The sequence below is a fragment of the Teleopsis dalmanni genome, chromosome 2 (assembly GCF_002237135.1).
Source record: "Teleopsis dalmanni isolate 2A chromosome 2, ASM223713v2, whole genome shotgun sequence".
NCBI classification, from domain to species: Eukaryota; Metazoa; Arthropoda; class Insecta; order Diptera; family Diopsidae; genus Teleopsis; species Teleopsis dalmanni.
Genome location: NC_051847.1, coordinates 225308922 through 225323918, shown reverse-complemented (window position 1 = coordinate 225323918; position 14997 = coordinate 225308922). Strand labels below are relative to the sequence as shown.

Below are 14997 nucleotides of genomic sequence, written 5' to 3'. Positions count from 1 at the left end.
TGTTGATTTTGATTGCAATTATTTTTTCTCTTCTTTTTTTTTAAAGATACTTTTTTTTAATAAATTTGATTTATCTTGATTTTGATTTCAGTTGTTTTTTCTCTTCTTTTTTTGAAGATACTTTTTTTAATAAATTTAAATTTTTTCTCCTTTTTATTTTCAGGATACTTATTTTTACACTTTTCTCTTCTATTGTTTTGAAGATATTTTTAAATTTTTTCTCCTCTTTTTGAGGATACTCATTTTTACACTTTTCTCTTCTATTTTTTTGAAGATATTTTTAAATTTTTTCTCCTCTTTTTGAGGATACTTATTTTTACACTTGTTGTACAAAAAAAAATGTACAACCTTGCTCTGCTACCAATTATATTTTCTTTTGGTAATTAAACCAAAAAAAAATTATATAAAACAATTTTTTGAATTTTTAATACTTTATTATTGAACGTCTGTTCAACTTTAGATTTACTTAAAAACTAAACTTTAAAATTGAAATTATTAAAATCATTCCTCAAGAAGAAACAAAGAAATCCGAAATTGCTTTTTTAGCATTTTGTGAAAAGCATTCTTGAGGCAAAGTATTGTCCAACGGATGCTTATGTTTATTTTTGCCGATACAAATTATCTGGCAAAACGCGGATACTAGAGTTTATGTTATTTTTTAGACGAGGCATATTATATTTCAAAGCCGCACACCGTCTATGAATGACTATGAATTTATGGGGCTTAATAATTAGAATTAATTTTGATTAAGAAGTTATGACTTAACTTGCATATATTTTACCTCAAAAGGAACTTCTTCTTAATAGTTTGAATTTTTGGTGACTTTGTGAAAATATTTTTAAGATTCATATATATTAAATGATGTAAAAACTGAATGTAAATATAGCAAATTTAGTGAGCCATTAATTCAATATTTTCCTCCAAATATTATTATCACAAAAAATATAAATACATCATATATTAATCAAAATTGTAATACTTTAGAAATTAAAATTAAAAAAAATTATATCATTACTTTCAATAATTGCAAAGTTCAAATAAATAATTTTAGTATTGAAATTAAGAAAACACATCAACCAATCAATATGTTGTATTTTACTAAAAATAATGAAATAAATTTTGAAAATATTACTTTAACAGAATTAAAAGAACATGTAGAAAAAGTAAATTCTAATTTTAAACTTAACTTGTCAATAACTTATATGACTATAACTCTTAGTTTCATTATAATTATATTTATAATTTATTTACGTACATTAAAAAAAACATATTGTAAACAGTGAGGACACTGTAATTTCAAGGGATGGGAGGAGTAACATATTCACTTAATATTCACATATTCACTACACTTTTAAATAAATTTTTACTAACCTTCTACTCGGTCTTGTCGGTCGATAATTTCTTGTTCTGGCACATCTGAAAATATAATTGTTTTTAATACAAAATTATTAAAATACAATTATAAATAATAAATTAAAATAGCCAAAATTTACCAAAAGCCAAAATTACAGTAGTTCAGACAGATGACGATAATGAACATTATTTAGTCAAATTTAAAAATAAAAAAGTTAGAAAATACAAGAATCAATTTAAAAGAAAAAAATAAAAAAAAAAGGGGAAAAATTCTAATAACATTAATAATTTCAGAAACCCGCCAACGGATAACAAGAAAAACTACTTCAATAAATACTTCTACTCAATGTTTTTAACAATATTCATCATGTTTACTATAATTCATAAGTCGTATAGCCAATCTATTCAAATTACAGAAGTTAACAGTGAAAACGGGTATATCCTAACAGAACAAGGACAATTTTATTTACCAACAAACTTTACATTTGAGGTTTTATCCATTAATAAAACTGAATTACTTGAAGCATATTTTCAGTTAGAACTCGAATACAAGAGAAATGAATACTTACAAACAAATTTAATTACTAATTACATGAATGAAGCCAGATTAGAAAAAGAAATGTTTCACAGTAGACACAAGAAAGGACTCGTTAATTTGGTAGGCAGCGGATTAAAATTTTTATTCGGAACATTAGATGAAAATGATAAAGAAGAAATTTTTGATACTTTAAAAAATATTAAAGAAAATCAAATTAATGTAAAAGACTTGAATCCAATAATAAAACATATTAATGAAGAAAATAAATTGATAAAAGAACTTAGAATGTATTACAATGCATTACAAAATCAACTTACAAAAAAATCGCAATTGATACCTTTTTAAATAACGTAAAATGTTATATTGATCATGTTCAAGATATACAGCTTGCATTACAATTAACTAAAGTAGGAATAATTAATCCAAAATTGTTAAATTTGAATCTAATAAGTAAATTAACGTCTGATCAATTTGAAGAAATAAAATCATCAGTTTGGAAAGATAATGATATTTTATATTTTGTTTTATCCATACCACAAGAAATTATTGTAATTCCTAAAATAAAAATATATCCAATGCCAAATAAAGATAAAATTGAATTAATTGTAAATCCAAACGAAGAATATGTGCTCCTTAAAAATGTATTGCATAAAGTAAAAAATAAAAAACTTGAAATTGTAAAAGACGAATGTATTAAAAATATATTAAATGATGTAAAAACTGAATGTAAATATAGCAAATTTAGTGAGCCATTAATTCAATATTTTCCTCCAAATATTATTATCACAAAAAATATAAATACATCATATATTAATCAAAATTGTAATACTTTAGAAATTAAAATTAAAAAAAATTATATCATTACTTTCAATAATTGCAAAGTTCAAATAAATAATTTTAGTATTGAAATTAAGAAAACACATCAACCAATCAATATGTTGTATTTTACTAAAAATAATGAAATAAATTTTGAAAATATTACTTTAACAGAATTAAAAGAACATGTAGAAAAAGTAAATTCTAATTTTAAACTTAACTTGTCAATAACTTATATGACTATAACTCTTAGTTTCATTATAATTATATTTATAATTTATTTACGTACATTAAAAAAAACATATTGTAAACAGTGAGGACACTGTAATTTCAAGGGATGGGAGGAGTAACATATTCACTTAATATTCACATATTCACTACACTTTTAAATAAATTTTTACTAACCTTCTACTCGGTCTTGTCGGTCGATAATTTCTTGTTCTGGCACATCTGAAAATATAATTGTTTTTAATACAAAATTATTAAAATACAATTATAAATAATAAATTAAAATAGCCAAAATTTACCAAAAGCCAAAATTACAGTAGTTCAGACAGATGACGATAATGAACATTATTTAGTCAAATTTAAAAATAAAAAAGTTAGAAAATACAAGAATCAATTTAAAAGAAAAAAATAAAAAAAAAAGGGGAAAAATTCTAATAACATTAATAATTTCAGAAACCCGCCAACGGATAACAAGAAAAACTACTTCAATAAATACTTCTACTCAATGTTTTTAACAATATTCATCATGTTTACTATAATTCATAAGTCGTATAGCCAATCTATTCAAATTACAGAAGTTAACAGTGAAAACGGGTATATCCTAACAGAACAAGGACAATTTTATTTACCAACAAACTTTACATTTGAGGTTTTATCCATTAATAAAACTGAATTACTTGAAGCATATTTTCAGTTAGAACTCGAATACAAGAGAAATGAATACTTACAAACAAATTTAATTACTAATTACATGAATGAAGCCAGATTAGAAAAAGAAATGTTTCACAGTAGACACAAGAAAGGACTCGTTAATTTGGTAGGCAGCGGATTAAAATTTTTATTCGGAACATTAGATGAAAATGATAAAGAAGAAATTTTTGATACTTTAAAAAATATTAAAGAAAATCAAATTAATGTAAAAGACTTGAATCCAATAATAAAACATATTAATGAAGAAAATAAATTGATAAAAGAACTTAGAATGTATTACAATGCATTACAAAATCAACTTACAAAAAAATCGCAATTGATACCTTTTTAAATAACGTAAAATGTTATATTGATCATGTTCAAGATATACAGCTTGCATTACAATTAACTAAAGTAGGAATAATTAATCCAAAATTGTTAAATTTGAATCTAATAAGTAAATTAACGTCTGATCAATTTGAAGAAATAAAATCATCAGTTTGGAAAGATAATGATATTTTATATTTTGTTTTATCCATACCACAAGAAATTATTGTAATTCCTAAAATAAAAATATATCCAATGCCAAATAAAGATAAAATTGAATTAATTGTAAATCCAAACGAAGAATATGTGCTCCTTAAAAATGTATTGCATAAAGTAAAAAATAAAAAACTTGAAATTGTAAAAGACGAATGTATTAAAAATATATTAAATGATGTAAAAACTGAATGTAAATATAGCAAATTTAGTGAGCCATTAATTCAATATTTTCCTCCAAATATTATTATCACAAAAAATATAAATACATCATATATTAATCAAAATTGTAATACTTTAGAAATTAAAATTAAAAAAAATTATATCATTACTTTCAATAATTGCAAAGTTCAAATAAATAATTTTAGTATTGAAATTAAGAAAACACATCAACCAATCAATATGTTGTATTTTACTAAAAATAATGAAATAAATTTTGAAAATATTACTTTAACAGAATTAAAAGAACATGTAGAAAAAGTAAATTCTAATTTTAAACTTAACTTGTCAATAACTTATATGACTATAACTCTTAGTTTCATTATAATTATATTTATAATTTATTTACGTACATTAAAAAAAACATATTGTAAACAGTGAGGACACTGTAATTTCAAGGGATGGGAGGAGTAACATATTCACTTAATATTCACATATTCACTACACTTTTAAATAAATTTTTACTAACCTTCTACTCGGTCTTGTCGGTCGATAATTTCTTGTTCTGGCACATCTGAAAATATAATTGTTTTTAATACAAAATTATTAAAATACAATTATAAATAATAAATTAAAATAGCCAAAATTTACCAAAAGCCAAAATTACAGTAGTTCAGACAGATGACGATAATGAACATTATTTAGTCAAATTTAAAAATAAAAAAGTTAGAAAATACAAGAATCAATTTAAAAGAAAAAAATAAAAAAAAAGGGGAAAAATTCTAATAACATTAATAATTTCAGAAACCCGCCAACGGATAACAAGAAAAACTACTTCAATAAATACTTCTACTCAATGTTTTTAACAATATTCATCATGTTTACTATAATTCATAAGTCGTATAGCCAATCTATTCAAATTACAGAAGTTAACAGTGAAAACGGGTATATCCTAACAGAACAAGGACAATTTTATTTACCAACAAACTTTACATTTGAGGTTTTATCCATTAATAAAACTGAATTACTTGAAGCATATTTTCAGTTAGAACTCGAATACAAGAGAAATGAATACTTACAAACAAATTTAATTACTAATTACATGAATGAAGCCAGATTAGAAAAAGAAATGTTTCACAGTAGACACAAGAAAGGACTCGTTAATTTGGTAGGCAGCGGATTAAAATTTTTATTCGGAACATTAGATGAAAATGATAAAGAAGAAATTTTTGATACTTTAAAAAATATTAAAGAAAATCAAATTAATGTAAAAGACTTGAATCCAATAATAAAACATATTAATGAAGAAAATAAATTGATAAAAGAACTTAGAATGTATTACAATGCATTACAAAATCAACTTACAAAAAAATCGCAATTGATACCTTTTTAAATAACGTAAAATGTTATATTGATCATGTTCAAGATATACAGCTTGCATTACAATTAACTAAAGTAGGAATAATTAATCCAAAATTGTTAAATTTGAATCTAATAAGTAAATTAACGTCTGATCAATTTGAAGAAATAAAATCATCAGTTTGGAAAGATAATGATATTTTATATTTTGTTTTATCCATACCACAAGAAATTATTGTAATTCCTAAAATAAAAATATATCCAATGCCAAATAAAGATAAAATTGAATTAATTGTAAATCCAAACGAAGAATATGTGCTCCTTAAAAATGTATTGCATAAAGTAAAAAATAAAAAACTTGAAATTGTAAAAGACGAATGTATTAAAAATATATTAAATGATGTAAAAACTGAATGTAAATATAGCAAATTTAGTGAGCCATTAATTCAATATTTTCCTCCAAATATTATTATCACAAAAAATATAAATACATCATATATTAATCAAAATTGTAATACTTTAGAAATTAAAATTAAAAAAAATTATATCATTACTTTCAATAATTGCAAAGTTCAAATAAATAATTTTAGTATTGAAATTAAGAAAACACATCAACCAATCAATATGTTGTATTTTACTAAAAATAATGAAATAAATTTTGAAAATATTACTTTAACAGAATTAAAAGAACATGTAGAAAAAGTAAATTCTAATTTTAAACTTAACTTGTCAATAACTTATATGACTATAACTCTTAGTTTCATTATAATTATATTTATAATTTATTTACGTACATTAAAAAAAACATATTGTAAACAGTGAGGACACTGTAATTTCAAGGGATGGGAGGAGTAACATATTCACTTATATGTAAGTTAAAACCCTAAATTAATATAACGGCACTGAGCCACTGTTTGATACTTTTGTATCTTCAGAATGCGTACTTAAATATTACGCATTAAAATATGTTTACATAAACAATCTGAATCTGGGTCAATGCCCACATTTCATTTGACACCAATGCTGCAAAGGAAAACAAAATTGTTTTCTTTAAAACTGTAACACATTTTAGATATTTGATTGATGAATATAAACATCATCTTCCGGCTACTGACGCCGAAGCTAAAGACGCTGACGAGGTGCTTTAGCAAATAGAAGCTCCAATTCTATTGGTTGGAGGAAAAGACGCTTCTAGAAAATTCTCAGGAATTTTAGAAGCTGTGTTCTAATTGGATAAAACCCAATTTCGTAATCAAAACAATAACTTCAGTTATTGAAGAATAAAACCTCAAGAGTCAGTCTAGCTCAAGCATTCGAGAATTCACCATTTAAACCTTACCTATTCGGAAAAATATAACTTGTAATATATATATATATCTTTAATATAATAAATAAAAATATTTTTTTTAAAAATTAAAACTCGTGACGAATAAATTTAATTGGCGCCCAACAACGTGGGGCACTCGTAACAATTGCGGAAAAATAAAAAGTACGCGACGCGAGTGTCAACCGTAGTAAACTCGTCACAATTGCAGAACATAAAAAGTATGCAACGCGAGTGTCACAGTAAACTCACGCTAAACGCAAACAAAAGTATGCGACGCGAGTTTTAATCACAGTGAACGCACTCGTAACTATTGCAAAAAATAAAAAGTATGCGACGCGAGTGTCAACCACAGTGAACTCACGCTAATGTGGAAAATTTATTAAAAACAGAGTACGCGACGTGAGTGAAAAAATTAAAAATTCCTGCAATACATAACACCCGAGAACAAAGGTGTTTGCAGCGAATTTTAACAATCAAGTATCCCAAAAAAAGGGGAGAAAAGTGACATAAAAATCTAAAATCTCAAATAATATAAAACGAGATTTCGCGAGTGAAATTTTTTTTAAAAAAAATTTTAATAACTAACATTAATAAGATAAATAAAAATTATTCAGTGCACAAAAACACAAACTAAAATATTGCATGTATAATTTATATTTTAAAATATAAAATAAAAAGATACATCTTTTATCTTTAAAAACTTTTAAAGTGCGTACAGAAAATCGCATACGAAAAAAATAAAAAAATTAGTGAAAATAATTGATGACAAAATATATATTAAAAACTGAGCAAAAACAATTCTAATAAAAAAAATTGCTAAATTGCTCTTGAATGAAATTGTGCTGAATAAAAACAAAAAACTTTTGAACCACCAAATGGATGACAATCTTACTGACGAGCACAAAGCAGTCCTCAGAATATTGCAGAACAGATCTGCAAGTATAAAGGCGAGAAGATACTTAGACAGCATCTACGGTCCTGAAGGAAGTCAGGATAATTCAGTCCTAAGCCCGAGCGTCTCCAGATTTTTCGAGGCATTTAGAATACAAAGTCAACGCGACAACAATCAACAAAATCAATCTCAATAACAACTTCTCTACTATTGGTGCTGATAGGAACAACACCATCTACAAACAAATTACTGGAGGTATTTCGTAATCAACTCTAACATTATTATTTACTCTTTTATTTGATTTAAATAAATTTATATAAAATACTTTAATAAAGATTGTATTAAAATACCCAATGCGTTAATCGCTGGTATTAAAACTGATTCTTTCAAGCACTATAATTGCATTTACGCTGGGTGCGTTAAAAAAGAATATTTATATATGTGTAACTATTAAATAAAAATATTAATGAATACTTGTATAAAAATACATAATTAAATAATTTTTACGTAAAATCCTTAATAATTTTCCTTTATATATATATAAAAAAAAAAGCTCTGCAAAAATTTTTGTTTTGCCTTGTTTTTGGTTATTCGTTTTGGATATTTGATATAAAAGAGTCCTTAAAACTGGACGAACTTCTTTCAAAATTTAAGAAATTTCGCGTGTCCAAAATGACCGAAAACACTGACATAATTACGAGACTGATTGCTGCTAACACAGTTAGCCTTCAGGCAGAAATTAATACTTTAAAAACTCAATTACTAGCCTTGACGAATACAAACGTAGTTACTGAATACGAAACGCAGACAATTGATGATAACATAAAATGCGATGAATCTTTAGGTATAATCAAATCCTTACCCGAATTTTCTGGTAAAAATAATCTGTATGTAAGTTGGCGCGAGGCCGCCAATAATTCTATTCACCTTTACACTAAAGGAAGTAAGAGATACTTCGCAGCTCTTACGATTCTTCGTAATAAAATTATTCAGGATGCCAATGACGTTTTGACAAGCCATGGCACAGTTCTCAATTTTGACGCTATTATTAGTCGTCTAGATTTCGCTTATGCAGACAAGCGACCATTACATATTCTTGAACAAGAATTGAGTGTACTACGACAAGGAAGTCGTTCAATTATAGATTATTACAATTTAGTGAATCAAAAATTGACACTCTTAATAAACAAAACCATCATGACGCATGGTACAAACAATAATATAACTAAAATTATAAATGATCAAAATCGTCAAAACGCTCTTCGAGTGTTTATCACGGGGCTGAATGCTCCATTATCTAATATCCTGTTCTCACTCTCTCCAGAGGACCTACCTAATGCCTTGGCAAAAGCCCAAGAATTAGATTCAAATAATATGAGAGCAAACTTCGCTCTGCAATTCAGCAGAAATAATGCTCATGATTACCTTAATAATAATAGGAATAATTTACGATTTCCTATCAATAATAATTTTAATAACAATAGATTCTTTAATCAAAAAAGAACATTTAATAAACCTGAACCAATGGAAGTCGATGACTCCAATCAATTTAAGCAAAATGCTTATAATCAAAATAAAAAATATAATCAAAATCAAAGAGGTTTTTCACAAAATAATAATTTTAATAGAAATTATAATAATCGAAATAAAAATGTTCAAGGTGGACAATTTTATAATCCACGAAACAATTTTATAAAAAGAGAAATGGACAGTAAAGTAAACAGTGGACAGCCTCCAGTTAAACATCAGAGGGTTAACAACATAAACGAGCGTGCTTTTTTAGACAAAGCCACGACCTCCCATATGTCTTCGCGACCACAACAAAGTCCAACAGAAGATTAAAAATTCTAATTGATACAGGCGCAACAAGTTGTTATTGTTCGCCAAACATATTTAAAGTTAGAGAAAGATTAGTTATAAAAAAAAGAATTAGGACCATTAATGACCACACAATAATAACCCATTTTTCTGAATTTGCTATATTTAATATAAAAGAAAGATTTTATGAAATAAATGGACTTGATGCAGACTTATTAATAGGCTATAACTTTCTAAAAAAGGCCAATATTACCTTAAATTTCGAGAAAGAAATTTTAATATATAAAAATGAGGGATATAAAATAAATCCCTGCGAAGAAAATATTAATAATAAACATATTACCTTGGGAAATAATCCTAAGGCGCCAGCCGAAGAATTTTCCGGCACTATCGAAAAAAATAATAATATTAAAAATAAACATATTACCTTGGGAAATAATCCTAAGGCGCCAGCCGAAGAAATTTCCGGCACTATTGAAAAAAATAATAATATTAAAAATGAATATATTACCTTGGGAAAAAATCCTAAGGCGCCAGCCGAAGAATTTACCGGCAATATTTCTGATAAGAAATATAAATCAATAAATACCCTAAGTGGAGAAATAATAAATCAAATAAAAAGAATACACAATAATATAAATTTAAATATTCCTTTTAGAACGGATGTAAAAGCGGAAATCCGCACAATTGTTGAAACTCCTATATGGAGTAAACAATATCCATATCCACTATCTGTGAATGACTTTATAAATGTTGAAATTAAAAATATGCTAAAAGACGGTATAATTCGTCAAAGTAAGAGTCCATACAACTCACCTGTTTGGGTTGTACCAAAAAAAGGTATAGAAAGAAATGGAACACCAAAACTAAGAATGGTGATTGACTTCAAGAAGTTAAATGAACAAACAATTTCAGATAGGTATCCAATACCTGATACTAACGTTATTCTTTCCAATTTAGGAAAAGCATCATATTTTTCTACAATAGACTTGGAATCGGGATTCCATCAAATTTTAATGAAAGAAGAAGACATTGAGAAAACAGCTTTCTCAATAAATAATGGTAAATACGAATATTTAAGACTACCATTTGGGTTAAAAAATGCTCCTAGCATTTTTCAAAGAGCAATGGATGATATATTACGAGAATATATCGGAAAAATTTGTCATGTCTATATAGACGACATTATAGTATATTCAAATTCTTTAGAGGATCATGAGATTCATTTACAAAAAATAATAAAAACCCTAAAAGATGCCAATATGAAAATTTCACTTGAAAAATCTAAATTTTATCAACAAGAAGTTGAATTCTTAGGATATATAGTCTCCTATAATATAATTAAAACCGATCCAAAGAAGATCGACACAATAAGTAATTTTCCTATCCCTCAGACATTACGTCAATTAAGAAGTTTTTAGGAATGACAGGTTATTATAGAAAATTTGTAAAAGACTACGCGTCAATAACTAAACCACTTACTAAATACTTATCTGGTGAAAATGGAAAAGTTTCACAACACATGTCAAAAAAAATAAAAATCAATTTAAATGAAGATGCAATTAATGCAGCAGTGAAATTGAAAAATTTATTATCGAACGAAGTAGAACTGGCACAACCAGATTTCAATAAAAAATTTATTCTCACTACCGATGCTTCTAATATAGCAATCGGCGCAGTATTAAGCCAAGAAGGCAAACCAATCACATTTATTTCTAAAACGTTAAATTCTACAGAGCAAAATTATGCTACCAATGAAAAAGAGCTTTACGCTATAGTATGGTCTTTAAAGACATTAAGAAATTATCTTTATGGAGTTTCCGATTTGGAAATACATACCGATCATCAACCCTTAACTTTTGCGGTATCTACCCGCAACCCCAATGCTAAAATGAAAAGATGGCACTCATTTATTGAGGAATTTGCGCCAAAAATAATTTATAAACCAGGAGCTACCAATGTAGTAGCTGATGCCCTTTCAAGGCAATACTTAAATCACATTTCGGAAGAATCTTCCTCTATCAATACTCAGCACTCAGCTGAAAGTAGTGATAACAACATCATTCAAGAAACAATGAAACCCCTTAATCAATTTAAACAACAAATTCTATTGAGCAAAGCCTCATTTACTATCCATGAATCAAAAACGACATTTGGAAAAATTAGACATATTATTGAGTATGATACTCCTGAAAATTTACTTACTATATTAAAAGATTATTTACAACAAAAAATAACAACAGCAATTCATTGTACCATAGAGGATCTTTATGAAATTAAAAATATTTTACTAAACAATTTCAATATTAAATTCGTATATACAAAACTATTTTCAATTGATATAGTCAATCTTGATGATCAGGCAGCCATAGTAGAACAAACTCATATTCGCGCACACCGCAATTATAAGGAAAATGTGAAGCAAATTCAAGGCAATTATTATTGGCCTAAAATGAAGGATCATTTCAAACAATTTGTTAGAAATTGTGAAATTTGTAATAAGAACAAATACGACAGGCATCCGCAAAAAGCACCAATTGGCGAGGCTCCAATTCCTAAGAAAGAGGGGGAGCAGATTCATATAGACATTTTTTTCGCCCAAAAATTAAAGTTTCTCACATGCGTTGACGCATACTCGAAATATTTAGTAGTTAAATTAATTGACGACAAAAGTAAACTTGATGAAAAAGTATTAGAAATTTTGCAAAACTTTCCTGATATTAAAAAAATAACTTTAGATAATGAGCCAGGTTTTACAACAGCTCAATTTAAATCCTTAATGCAAAGGTTAAACATTCAGGTATATTATTGCGACCCAAGGCATAGCACTACTAATGGTCAGATTGAAAGGGTTCATTCTACAATAATAGAAATTACAAGATGCATTTAGCAAGAATATAATTTAATAAGTGACGTTGAATCTATCTTCAGAGCTGTTCAACAGTACAACAAAACAATACATTCTGTCACAAATAAAAAACCAATTGATATATTTTTCAATAAAATAAATCATGATAATAATGAAATAAATTTAAAAATTGCTCAAAGTAAAATGATTAAAAGGAACGAAATTAATAAACCCCTAAAAACATATAAACAAAATGATATAATATATGAGAAAATAATAGGTGAAAGAAATAAGCTTCAACCAAAATTTAGAAAACAAAAAGTTAAAGAGGACTTAGGAAACAGGATAAGAATTTTTAAGAATAATAGAATAATTCATAAAGATAATATTAAAACGTAACATACTTTTCAGACAATGGAAATTTTTATCTTAATAACATTATTAACCAAATTGGTTACAACGGATATCATAGACTACACGCGTGAAGACTATGTATTAATCGAAAACGATAAAGCAGCAATCTATGATGACTTTGGTGAAATTTACCATATAACTAACTTAACGTATTATGATCAAATAATACAACAATTTCAAAACGCATTAGATACGGAAATGAACTTCGTTAACAGTGATAATAAAATTAACTATGTCGACATTGACACGGATATTCATATAATTAGAATACTTTTTACACAATTACAAAAAATAAAAGTTCACAGAAATAAACGTGGTATTAATGAAATAGGAACCTTATGGAAGTGGATAGCAGGTTCACCTGACCACGATGACTTTGTTAAAATAACAAACAAAATAGAAGAACTAGTACAGAACAATAATCAACAATTTGTTACAAACTCGAAAATTTTTAAAGCCATAACTGAACTGAATACAATTATAAAGAACTTGAATAGTAACACTCAATTTTTTAGAATGACAAAACAACAAAATAAATTAATAATGAACGAATTACAAAATACGTTACAAACTGTAACTTTAGCAAAAATGGGTATTCTCAACACAGCAATTCTGAACTTAAAAGAAATTCAGGATATTACGAAACATGAACACGACACTGTTACCATAACTGACTTAATGGATACCTCACAATTTAAAATTTTACAAAACAATGATCTAATTATAGTATATATCAAATATCCGATTATTAAACAAAATTGTAAGAAATACGAAGCCAGAGCCATAAGTAAAGAAGATGGCAAATTATTAATAGATAAAGAAATTGCAAAATGCAATGATAAATATTTAAATATAAAAAATTGTAAAATAGAAATAAGTAACACATTTTGTCAATCTATTAATGAAAAATCCTGTTTCACGAATTTATTAAATAATGAAAAATCTAAATGTAAAAAAATAAGAGAAAGAAATAAAGAATTGGATATTATTAAAGACGGAGCTATATTGATCTCCGGAAAGAATGTTGTAAATAATAAAAACCTAAACGGTACATATTTAATAACCTTTGTTAATCATACTATCATTAATAATCAAACTTATATTAATCAAGAATCCATAATATGGAATTATGTAAAAAATATTAAACCAGCAAATTATGAAATATCGGAATATATAGAATCCGAAAATAAAGATTTGAAATTTGAAAATATTAAATTGCTAGATTTGTATAAAAATAAAATAGAAAGACATCCAACAATGTCAATTATTATTGGATTAGTCATAAGCACATTAATTATATTTATATTATTCAAAATTATTATGAAAATTAAAAAGTGTAAAAGAAAAATTAATAATAATAAGAATGAAGAACTATTCATAGAACTGAACTCTAGAATACAGACATTGACTGAAGCGGGACGCTTCAATCAAGAAAGAGGGGAGTTAAAACCCTAAATTAATATAACGGCACTGAGCCACTGTTTGATACTTTTGTATCTTCAGAATGCGTACTTAAATATTACGCATTAAAATATGTTTACATAAACAATCTGAATCTGGGTCAATGCCCACATTTCATTTGACACCAATGCTGCAAAGGAAAACAAAATTGTTTTCTTTAAAACTGTAACACATTTTAGATATTTGATTGATGAATATAAACATCATCTTCCGGCTACTGACGCCGAAGCTAAAGACGCTGACGAGGTGCTTTAGCAAATAGAAGCTCCAATTCTATTGGTTGGAGGAAAAGACGCTTCTAGAAAATTCTCAGGAATTTTAGAAGCTGTGTTCTAATTGGATAAAACCCAATTTCGTAATCAAAACAATAACTTCAGTTATTGAAGAATAAAACCTCAAGAGTCAGTCTAGCTCAAGCATTCGAGAATTCACCATTTAAACCTTACCTATTCGGAAAAATATAACTTGTAATATATATATATATCTTTAATATAATAAATAAAAATATTTTTTTTAAAAATTAAAACTCGTGACGAATAAATTTAATTTGTATA

At 26.3% G+C, this 14997-nt stretch overlaps 1 long non-coding RNA gene across 1 annotated transcript; it reads right to left on the bottom strand.

Annotated features, from left to right (window-relative positions):
• Positions 1-1162: 1162 nt before the first annotated feature.
• LOC119686339 lies at positions 1163-4900 on the bottom strand. The gene is made up of 3 exons (XR_005252913.1): positions 4854-4900; positions 3113-3157; positions 1163-1416 (listed from the first exon to the last, which is right to left on the bottom strand). It is a non-coding gene; the product is annotated as an uncharacterized LOC119686339 (long non-coding RNA).
• Positions 4901-14997: the final 10097 nt, after the last annotated feature.